Consider the following 9,170-nt stretch of genomic DNA (forward strand, 5'->3'; position numbering starts at 1 on the left):
ATGTTCTTAGTCATTAGCTCAACTTCTCTCTTCGCTGCTTGATTTTCTGTCTTCCGCTCTAAAATACCAGAAGCCCCCTGAAAGTGGAGACTGTCTCTCACGGCCGCATGCCTGGTTCCAAGGATAGGGACTGTCCGTAAAGCTTGCAGACTAGGTGACCAGGCTTCAGACGCATCCTGGGCCAATCACTTCCCCTCTGTGTGCCTCTCTTTACTGCCCAACGGGGAAACGTATCCATCTCGGCGTCCTGAGGGTCACATGCAACAATGTGTGCAAAGTGCCCTGCAGACCGCTCGGCATCCAAGTGCCCGATAACCTGTGGTCACCTCCATCCCGTGTCCCCGACCCCAGGGAACCTCAGATCAGAGAAGGGGCTCAATCCCTGAATGTCAGCCTGAAGAGGGAGATCCCTGCCCTGGAGTTTTCTCCTCTGAGGGGTTGGTGTTGGGGGCTCCAGGTCTAAGGGGCAAGGCAGGCAGACACTCCGGAGACCCAGAGGCAATGACAGGGATTCTGCGGTTCGCTGGGTGGCTTGAAAGCTGATGACTAACCCTGCCTGCCCCGTGCCCTGCACTTCGGACCTCTCCAACTCTTGCCTGGTTTCTGGCCTTGGAGAGAGAGCAGCACCACCGGGCTGCCCCTCCCCTCTCCCCTCTGCACCTCCCGCTGCCCTGCCTTCACCCACCAGGTCTTACTCTTCTCCCAGCCCCCTCCTCCTGGCCAGTCCGGCTCTCCCTCCACCCAGGCCTCCTCCTGCCCTTTGCTTCCTCTGCTCTGCACTCCAGCCCTGCATTATGACCTCCTCTCAGGCAGAGGATTGCAACACAGACCTTGTTTACCGCATTCTAGTGGGGCTGGGGGCCAGGGGGTCTGCCTCTGTCTCACCTTCTTTCCAGAAGAAAGAAGGTGTAATGTTTACCCTGCATCTGAAGAAAGGGCCTGAGGCAGGCTTAGCAAGCCCCATGGCACCAGCTTCTGCTTGGGAAAGTGGGGAGAACTAGCTGTGGTTGAAGCAATGAATGAATGAAGCAGGAAACACACACACACACACACACACACACACACACACACAGAGGCACATGCTTTTTGAAGGGCGTGGGAAGTGATGTACAGGGACATCTGAGGGTGGGGGTCTCTGCTTTCCAAAGCAAGTCCTTCCTTGAGATGGGAGCCCTCCAGGGCACCAGGAGCCAAAGATTTCCAGGCAGACCTCATACCTGTGCTGGGGAGACTTCTAGCACCTTCTCTTTAGACTTGGACTTAGGACTTGTTGGCACACACCGAGGCACCCAGTCTCTTGGGGACAGTCCCCTGTTAACGAAACACACTCAGAGAGGTTGCATAGAGCAGACTGCCATCCCATCCCTGCCTGAAAAAGGTGGTGTTCTGCCCTATTCAAGGCACCCCGTTGACATCAAAGTGCCCGCAAATCAAGATTAGGCAGCAGGAATCGGTTGGTGAGCACAGACTGATGACAAGGGGAATTCAATGGTGTAGACACGGCTTTGCCTGAGCTCTGGGGAAGCCCAGGAAATACTCTCCCCCCAGTTTATTAGATTTGATGTTTACAAGAAAGGCACGCTGGGTCAAAGGATCTGGGAGGGAGGAGTGATAAAGGAGACAAAATTCTCTAGGGAATTCATTAGGGAGGATTGTCTCCCCAGGAGGAGGGCGGTGGCCTCTATGTGCTGGCTGCTTACATCCTCCGTCCTTGGACATGTTTTGTCCACAAAGTGTTTTTAATTAAAAGCAAAAAAAAAAAAAAAAAAGTCAATACAAAAATCAGGAGACTTGACACAAATTCCTGATTTTTAGCTTTGCTAGGAAATACGACAGCTTGGAACCCTGAGGGTCCCTTTTCCACATGGAAACGATGGCCACTGTGGATAGATGTTCTTCGGACAGACCGTGCTCGACGGGCCCCACTCGATCTTACTCCAGGCTCTGTCCACGCCTGTGTGTTGCCTGCCTGGCCCTTGTAGGGTTTCCGTTTGTAAGCCCAGCTCTGTGTTGTGCTGGTAAAGTAACCCAGCCATGCCTTCCGAGTCTGCATGTTTCTACCCCACCACCCCTGGCTTCTCTGGCTTGGCCCTGGTTTTTGTTCCCTGTAACTCTGGCCTGCCCCAGACCCACCCCCGTCTCTCCTGCCCAGACTTATGACCGTCCTGCTACAACCCTCACTCCTATGGCAGTGATGTCTCCCTCCCTCGTTCAGGGCCCGGACACAGAATTCCCTTTGTCCAGGAGAGCCAGTCTGCTCAGTTGAAAGAGAATCAGACATCTCTCCCGTGCTCTCTCTCTCTCTGCCCTCCCCCGGCTCAAAGAATAAATAACATTTAGAGGGAATCAGACAGCCCGAGTGCTCGTTCCTCTGGGGCTAGGGGTCAACCCAGTCCGGAAAAGCTGTGACCAAAGGCTGGGGACAGGGTCACATAGTATAAGATATGGCCTCCTAGGCAGCAAATGCGGTGGGCCAGAAAGGGACGGCAGCAAGGCAGGGTATATACCGACCAGCCAGGCCTCTGATTCATCTCTTTGCAAACTTCCAAGCCCACTGCCTTAGTTTTCAGCTGGCATCTCCTTATCGATGGTGAAGGGACCCTTCTTCCTTTCTTCCAAGTGTGTCCTGGATGATATTTTGTCTCTGACCCTTGCAAACTGATTTTATTAATGCATTTCAGGATTTCTAAATATGGCAGGGGTGCCTGGGTGGCTCAGTCGGTTGGGCATCCGACTCCGGCTCAGGTCATGATCTCATGGTTTGTGAGTTCGAGCCCTGTGTCTAGCTCTGTGCAGACAGCGTGGAGCCTGCTTCAAATCCCGTGTCTCCCTCTCTCTGCCCTCCTCCGCTCGCGCTCTGTCTCTCTCTTTCTCAAAAGTAAACATTAAAAAAAATTTTTTGTTTTTAAAGAATTCTAAATGTGGCATTCTCTGGCTCTTACATATCTCTGGATCTTTCCACCCCGTCTCTATTTTTTTGGACCCTGGTTTAGGGCACAATCAACCATTCTGCTCCAAGCATGGCCCGGTGGCATAATCCTTGCATTCAAGATCCTTCTGGCATTTAACTTTCTTTTTTCATTTCCCCTCTGGCACCCCCTTTAATATATTTGCTATATTTCCTTAACCATGTGAAGACCCATGTGTGTGCACATGTGCTTTTGTTTCTCTTAAGTGGCATTGGGCTATAAATCTTATTCAGGGTCCTATTTTTTTTCCCCACCCAACCACCTGATTTAAGACTATCCCTGTTAATGTACCTATAGATCCAATTCAATGTTTTCCAGATGCTAGGTTAGGTTCCAAGAGCGGCTACTGAAAACGATTTGGCAGAGGCATCACCAGCATTTATAAGAAATGAACAGAACTTAACAGAAAATATCAGAGTGGCTCAAACATAATTAGGTAAATCTTATTTCATGAGTTTTTTGTTGTTGTTGTTCAAAGATAGATATAGGGGCGCCTGGGTGGCTCAGTCGGTTAAGCGTCCGACTTCGGCTCAGGTCATGATCTCGCGGTTCGTGAGTTCAAGCCCCATGTTGGGCTCTGTGCTGACAGCTAGGAGCCTGGAGCCTGCCTTGGATTCTGTGTCTCCCTCTCTCTCTCTGACCCTCCCCCATTCATGCTCTGTCTCTCTCTGTCTCAAAGATAAATAAACGTTAAAAAAAATTATTAAAAACAATAGATAGATAGATAGTCATGAATTACAACGTGAGAAGTATTTCTTCCTGTGGGTCCCAGTAAGAAAAGTCTGAAAGCTCCTGGTCTAGCTCATTGTTTCTTACTGCTACAGAGTGCTCTATTCCCCCACTGTATTGTATTTGCTTATCTTTTTTTTAAATTTATTTATGAGCGAGACAGACAGGGCATGAGTAGGGGAGGGGCAGAGAGAGAGGGAGACCCAGGATCTGAAGCAGGCTCTGGGATCTGAGCTGTCAGCACAGAGCCCGATGCGGGGCTCGAACCCACGAACCGTGAGATCATGACCTGAGCCGAAGTCGGACGCTTAACCGACGGAGCCACCCAGGCGCCCCCCCCCCCACTGCCCCAGTGTCTTTATCTTTTTGATGAGCAGTAGGTTACTTCAGCGCCCCCGCCCCATGCTGACCACTGATGAATATCTTGATTCACGTTCTCTCGTGTGGAGAATTACCTTCATGCTATGAAAACCTCCAGGTACACTACCAAGCACGTTGATCCAAAGATTACAAAATCTGGGACGGCTCATAGACCAAGTTGGGATACTTGACTCACAGGGAGGATTAAATCAGTATAAAGTGCACAGAGAGATAAGACATGGGATGGGATACCTGGGACAGGGTGCGGGGCGGGGCATGTGCTACCTGGCTCCTGAGTATGCAATGCTTACATGTCATATGTCTCCATCTCTCTCTCTGACATTAGCCTTTTCCATTCAATGTGAATTATATGGGCTAGAATTGAGGTTTGAGTAAGGGGCCCAGCAGAGAGAAAGTGCCCTGGGGCAAACACACAGCCTTGCTCTATTGGCGTCAAAGGGACAGTGGGCCTGACCCAGCTGTAACTCACCAGAGGTCTGATGAACAGCCCTGGGCTTTATCTGGCAGAGGGACCCTGGGGCAGAATGGGTGCCCGCCCGCATCAAGATCAAGAATGTTAGGTGTCTTGGATGCCTTGTGTAGATCTAGCGTATTATAAATAGACTGCGCCCCATGAAAATGTAACATATCAGGAATAGTTCCCATCTTCTCTTCCTTCAACCCCTTTCTATCTATATTCGCAGTATGATCTTTTGGTCCATCTGTTCTGTCCTATCTGTCTGTACTTAACACCTTCCGAGTTGCATCCTTCCCATTTTTCTGACAGAACTGAATGTTCTCAAACAACTTAGCAAATGCACATGACCTGTTCCCAAGATACTGGGGCATGAAGCATCTGTGTATGTACTTGAAATTGTTAAGTGTGCCCGTCGCTCCTCAGAAGGAGTCCTTGGCGCCTACCAGCACCAGCAGCTGCATCAGACTTTCTGTCTCCCCACATCCTTGTCAACATTGGATTTTATCCTCTTTGTTAAAATTTGCTGTTTTGGCAGACGGCCTCTCCTCTGCTGTCCTGCCTGCCAGTCCCTTGTTGTATATTCAATAAACTATCTCTTTAAAAAAAAAACAAATTGCTCTTTTGATGGGTGTAAAACAGGGCACTTTTATAGCTTCAGAAAATGTTCAGAGTTCTACATGATAGTTTCTTGATTGAGCAAAGTACATGTTTGCATGTGGATTCCCAGATTCCTTGCAAAATCCTCCTCCAGTCTGCTTCCCATGACTGGTGACCACTGGTCTAAACTGTTGACCCTATGGGGTGCCTGGGTGGCTCAGTCACTTAAGTGACCAACTTTGGCTCAGGTCACGATCTCACGGTTCATGAGTTCAAGCCCCACGTCAGGCTCTGTGCTGACAGCTTAGAGCCTGGAACCTGCTTTGGAATCTCTTTCTCCCTCTCTCTCTGCCCCTTCTCTGCTTGCACTCTGTCTCTCTGTCTCTGTCTCTCTCTCTCAGAAATAAATAAACATTAAAAAAAATTTTAACTGTTGACCCTATCAAAGAACCATTGTTCTCAATTTTTATCTGTCTGAGGACCTGTTGATGTGCTCTGTAGGGGTGGTGGGGTGACAAGTACATAGTAGGGGCCCAGAAGGCCCCCCAACTCCAACTTCCAAATTGAGTAGAATTCATGATATAGGTATATGTTACACATTTACACATTTATTTGTAGGTATAAAAAGGTTTTCCTAACCATGGAGGTAATATGTTCCAAACGTTCTCCCCTTGTGATTTTCAAGCTTTCCTCTGGAAGTTTCTTGCTTTGACTTGGGTGTGCCTCTCCTGGAAGTTGGTTATACGTGGTGAACATGCCTGGCCCACTAGAGCTGTATCATGGCCCCAAGGCTGCAATCTTGGAGGACTGGGGTACAGGAGGGGAAGAAGAAATTCTCATTTTCCCTGAACACAGGCTCAGGTCTCAAAGAGGTTAAGAGTTTCAGACTTGAAGGGATCCAGAATTCACCACTGGGACATCAAAACCTTTTGGAGCGGAAGATATTTCAAGATAGGTTGTTCTGTGTGTTTGTTTTTTTTCTGAACTGTTTTGTCCACCTAAATGCAGAGCTTCTCGAAAGAACTTGAAGGGAAGGAAAAACTCGTTTTCCCTCTACCCATCTTTGGTTCATTGTCTGGGGCCCTGTACATTGGACTGACAAAAGACAGATTAACAAGAGGAAAACAAGTTTGTAAGCATGAGTATTCCCCACATACACTGGGGAGCACTCAGTGATTAGTAACTCAAAGGGGGGTAGGTTAGAACTTGGCGATGCAGCATTTTAGTAAAAGAACAATAGATTTTCATTTTATTTTATTATGTTTATTTATTATTGAAGTATAATTGACATACAATGTTATAGTAGTTTCAGAGGTACAACTTAGAGATTCGACAATTTTATTTATTTATTTATTTATTTATTTATTTATGTTTTACCTTTATTTATTTTTGAGAGACAGAGCACAAGTGGGGAAGGGGCAGAGAGAGAGAAGGAGACACAGGATCTGAAGAGGCTCCAGGCTCCGAGCTGTCAGCACAGAGCCCGACACGGGGCTCGAACTCACGAACCGTGAGATCACGACCTGAGCTGAAGTCAGACGCTTAATTGACTGAGCCCCCCAGGCGCCCCGAGATTCGACAATTCTATACATTGCTATACATTTTTGTTTGTTTTATCATAGATTTACGTATCCACTTTAAAATTTCTATTACAAACATATACTTTATAATATGCATAGTATTTTATAAGTGTGGTATATTATAAATAATAAACATTGGAGGTGTGTGCTCAACATTTTTTCTGAGAGGGCTGTAATGTGAAATATTGAGTAGCTGTATTTCCATGACCCTGGGTACTCCAACTTGAAGACATTCTCTGGGGTTCCACATATGTGTCATAACCATGGTAAGTGTAGTCACCAGCTGTCATCACACAACATTATTACATATTATCATTATTTTTATTTATTTTGAAAGAGACAGCACGAGTGGAGGCAGGTCAGGGAGAGAGGATGAAAGAGAGAGAGAGAGAGAGAGAGAGAGAGAGAGAATCCCAAGCAGGCCCCACACCGCCAGAGCAGAGCCCAACACGGGGCTCGAACCCACGAATCGCAAGATCATGACCTGAGCCAAAGTGTGTGGCGTAACCAACTGAGCCAGCCAGGAGCTCCGTGACTTAGTTATTTTACAAGAGGAGGTTGGCACTTCTTAATCCCCATCGCCTATTTCATTCATTTCCCCTCATTGGTAACCACTGGTCTCAACTGTTGACCCTATGGGGCACCTGGGTGGCTCAGTCGGTTAAGTGATGACTTTGGCTCAGGTCATGATCTCACGGTTCATGAGTTCAAACTCCACGTCAGAGGGTGAACAAACCACCACTTTGTTCTCTGTATTTCAGTCTGGTTTTGTGTGTTTGGTCTTTTTTTTTTTTTTTTTTTTTCCTTTTTAGATTCCACATATAAGTGACACCAAAATGGGAAGACACAGGAAAGAGACGGAGTTTCTAGGGCGGCAAGTACGCGGGGCAGATTAATGGAAGGTCAGGGCTCGGCCGTAAGCTTGTGCTGCAGCGCCATCTCTGGGCTGGTAAGGGTCTACTGTTGATCAAGTTTTGTCCATCCCTGTAGAGAAGGGAGGAGGGATACCTTTGTGAACCTAAGTTCTGCTTCTAGAGAAACAGGGGGAGGGCGGAGAGCTTTTCTTGTATCTGCTTTTTCTCAGTTGCCTTCAGCTCAAAACGATCCTTAGGCCACCGTGACCTATTTCAGGGCGGCTTCTTCTGCCATCCTTCTGACTCAATTGTCACGAATCCCCTCCCCAGAAGCAACCAGGGAGGAAGGACTCTTATCACTAGAGACTAAAAATCCACATCCCACCAAGACAGACATTGTCACAATACCGTCTTGTCTCCCATCAGCTCTCCTGAGAGCCTGTTTATCTTTCCAAAAAGTCATTTGTTTTCCCACAAGTGCCCTTTCTCTCCTGTTTCCCCTATTAAGAAGCCCATTTGTTTTTTCCAGCAAGTACCTTCTTCCCCTCTCTCTCCTCTATTTAGGTGGTATATAAGCTTCAAATTCCAACTATCTCTTTGAATCATATTTTGTGAGTGTGTGTGTGTGTGTGTGTGTGTGTGTGTGTGTGAACTCCTGTTTGTACATGATTAAGCCCTGTCTTTTCTCTTGCTAAGTTGTCATCTGTCTGTTTAATTCACAGGCCCCCATAACCTAGCATAAGAGGGTAGGGGAAAAGTTATTGTCCCCCAACCATATTAGACCATCTTCTTTCTTATTATGAGTCTGCTTCCTGGTGACTTTCTCCCCCCCACACCAGTGGTTCCCCAACCTTGGCTGCTCAATGGACGGAAGTTCAGATTTAATGGTCTGGGCTGGCCAGTTAACAACACTATCCTAGAGTTACAGCTGGGGCACACCCAGCCCAGGTACCCTCCCCAACATTCTCCAACTTCGCTTTCCCCAACTTCCTTCCCTCAATGACCTGGAACTCAACTGGGTGTGAGGCACTAATTAACATTAAGTAGTAAACGGCCAATTTACTTCCTTCAAGGAAGTAAACTTTTAACAGGAAGGTACTGGTTTAGGGAGACAGATCCCTAATTCGAAGACTGTATGGCAGTGTAGAAAAGTGCAACTAGAGAGAGTTTTAGGCTGAGGGAGACCCTAAACTAGGATTGTCAACCCTAACTGCATGGTAGAATCACCCAAGAAAAAATAAAGTAAAATAAAATAAAATAAAGTAAAGTAAAGTAAAGTAAAATAAAATAAAATAAAATAAAATAAAATGGCACTCAAGACCATTCTCCACCCCAGACCAATCAATTCCGTGTTTTGGGGGGGGCAAGGCATGGGTGTTCTTCCATAAAGCTCCCCAGATGATATGTGCAGGCAGATAAATAAGGTATAAATGTGTGCTCTGTGTTATTAGGGGCACAAGAATTTGGTAATGACGAGGGAGAAAGGGGCAGGCTGAGGGGCAAAGCACAAGCTAGCGCCCCCCCACCCTCCGGTGGGACGGGTGTCATATTCCTTGGACACTCCCAGCTACCCCCAAACCAGGAGAGGACGAAAAAACAAATG

The sequence above is a fragment of the Lynx canadensis genome, chromosome C1 (assembly GCF_007474595.2).
Source record: "Lynx canadensis isolate LIC74 chromosome C1, mLynCan4.pri.v2, whole genome shotgun sequence".
Lineage (NCBI taxonomy): Eukaryota > Metazoa > Chordata > Mammalia > Carnivora > Felidae > Lynx > Lynx canadensis.